We start from the raw sequence: 2,807 nt of genomic DNA, 5'->3' as shown, positions 1-2,807 counted from the left end.
TGTCTCACATGTTACTGTCTCATGTCTCTGTCTCACGTGTTACTGTCCCATATGTTACTGTCTCATGTATGTCTCACGTGTTTATGTCTCACATGTTACTGTCCCATATGTTACTGTGTCACATTTTTCTGTCTCATGTTATTTTCTCATTTGTGTTTCATATTTCTGATTCATATGTTACTGTCTTACGTGTTAATGTCTCACATGTTACTGTCTCATGTCTGTCTCATGTGAGACATTAACACACTGTTTTTGAGTCATTTTGAGTTTTAGGTAAGAGTGAATAAACTGTCCTTTGGCAGCGTCCTTCCCAGGTTTGACATCACCCACATAATATAAAACGTCCCACCCTTACACTGTATCTATTAATTTAATACTTTAAATTTTACATTTACATTATAACAAAAATAAAAAAAACTTTATAGACATTTATGTTTGTAAATGTTGCTTTTAACTTCAGATTTTTTTTTGCAATTCATTTAATAACAATCTTTTAAAAATAGTAAATAATAATCTTTTGATCTCTTTTTATCTATATTTACTTAAGTGATTCCCAAATTTTGTAATCATTTTTGGTTGATCATATAATGTTCATATTTTGTCTTGTAGTTTCAAATTGTTGAAGACATGTTTGACAGAGGACTCTGAGGAATGTCCTCGTCCTGAACCACTTCAGTCAGTCATTTCTCAGGTCAGTCAGAACAACTTCAAGGAAACTTTGACTACCTTTCTTCACTCTGTTTTCACCTTTCTTTTAAACCTTTTGTGTACATATTTACACTTTTCCCTGTTTTTCTGTGTCATAGAAATGTCTCCTGGGCCTGGGACTTCTGTATTTGTCTGTGTCTCTTTCCTGTCCTCTCTAATCCAGCCGGTCGAGGCAGACGGCCGTCCGTCCTGAGCCCGGTTCTGCTAGAGGTTTCTTCCTGTTCAAAGGGAGTTTTTCCTCTCCACTGTTGCCTCGAGCACGCTCAGGATGGGAACCGAATCAAACTCAAAAGGCAAGAAGTTGCAAATTGAAGATTTGATTCAATCTGCTGGTTTCCTTTGATAAAAACTTTAAACATTTTAAATAAAATGGTATAAACTGGATTTAGGTTTAACTTGTTTTTTTGTATAGAATCCTGAGATTACTTTTATTGATTACTGGTTTTATATAAATAAACTTAAATAACTTGAGTCCCAGTCATGGATAATAATAAAAAAAAACACTCAGTTTAATGATAAAGCACATTTAACCACATACAAGAGTAGCACCAAAACAAATCTTTTACTATCAAATATTATTGCATAAAAGGCTCTAATTGAGTCAAATGTCAATGTTTCAGAGCTGTGATGTTTCTTTTAATGGATAGTGTTTTTATGAGTTGTCAGAAGCAGCTCCTGTATGGGTTAGGGTTTTACATGAAGTCGATGGTTGAGAGCCTTACAAATCAACAATACGGCCACCAGCGCTGTCAGTTTTACAGTCAGGTTTTATTTTTTCTGTTAGGACAAGCAGCTGCTTTTTGTCCCAGCTGAAGATTACAGAGATGACTGCTCTACAGCAAGAAGAAGACTAAGTTATAATTATAGGGAAAGAGAATTATACTGGCTAAAAGTTTAATAAAACATTACTTTGACACCTGAGCTAACCTTTTCCAGGACCTGTCAAAAATTACACCAACACAAAAAATAAACCGTCTCTGCCTTGATTTTATTGAAATAAAGCAAGTTTAATTTTAACCAAACTTTGACACCATTTCAGTGTTTAGTAAAGGCTACATATTAAAGTCAAAAGTAAAACAAAAATCTTTTAAAACACACCGTCTCACTCATCTTTAAGACATATAAATGACTGAAATTTGAGAAAAGATTCAAAAACCTTGATGTTTTCATTTTCAAATTTAACCACAACACATTTATTCAGGTTCAGGGTTAGTGTTATTTTCATCGTATAATTTAATCTACAAAATATAACTCATGGATTCTAATTATAATCATTCTGTTTGAGCAGATTTTGTTTTTTAAAATTAAGTCATAATTTTCAGCAAACATGAGAAATTTGCCTGAAAACTTGAATCCACTCACACTTTGCATCTCAAGAAGCTGCAGTTTGACTACATTAAAAAAAATGTGTGCATTGTGCAAAATAATATCACAACTATGAATTAAACTGATCTTACAGCTTTTTTAAAATAACTGGACTATCACTTTAACATTCAGATTGAATGACTCATAAAAATGCCGTTCACATTTTGTCCTCGGTTATGATGGGATTTTAAATGCAGCTAAGAACAATGCTTGAAATAAAACACACTTGAGTAAAAGTACATATTGGATTAATTACTGAAAAAGTACACAAAATTCAAAAACTACCTGTGGCTCCTAAATATGAAGCTCGTGGAGACAAACTTCAACAAACTTGCTGCAAAAGGAAGTTCTACAAAGTATTGACTTTGTGCGGTTAATTAATGCTCAAGATGTATTTTTTTCCTCATTTCAGATATTTTTGCATCTTCAAAATGGTACTTATGCTGCATCAATTAAGATAAAAAGTTTCACCTTTTTTGAGTTCCAGGCTGTAACAAAGTCAGCAGGGTTGAATACTTTCTGTCCACATGTTGTACAGGTGCTGGTCATAAAATTAGAATATCATGAAAAAGTAGATTGATTTCAGTAATTCCATTTAAAAAGTGAAACTTGTATATTATATTCACACATTACATACAAACTCATATATTTCAAATGTTTATTTCGTTTAATTTTGATGATTACAAATGACAACAAATGAAAATCTCAAATTCATCATATCAGAAAATTAGAAT

The sequence above is a fragment of the Kryptolebias marmoratus genome, linkage group LG20, assembly GCF_001649575.2.
Source record: "Kryptolebias marmoratus isolate JLee-2015 linkage group LG20, ASM164957v2, whole genome shotgun sequence".
In the NCBI taxonomy this organism is placed as follows: Eukaryota; Metazoa; Chordata; class Actinopteri; order Cyprinodontiformes; family Rivulidae; genus Kryptolebias; species Kryptolebias marmoratus.
Note: the sequence above shows the minus strand (reverse complement) of the source record.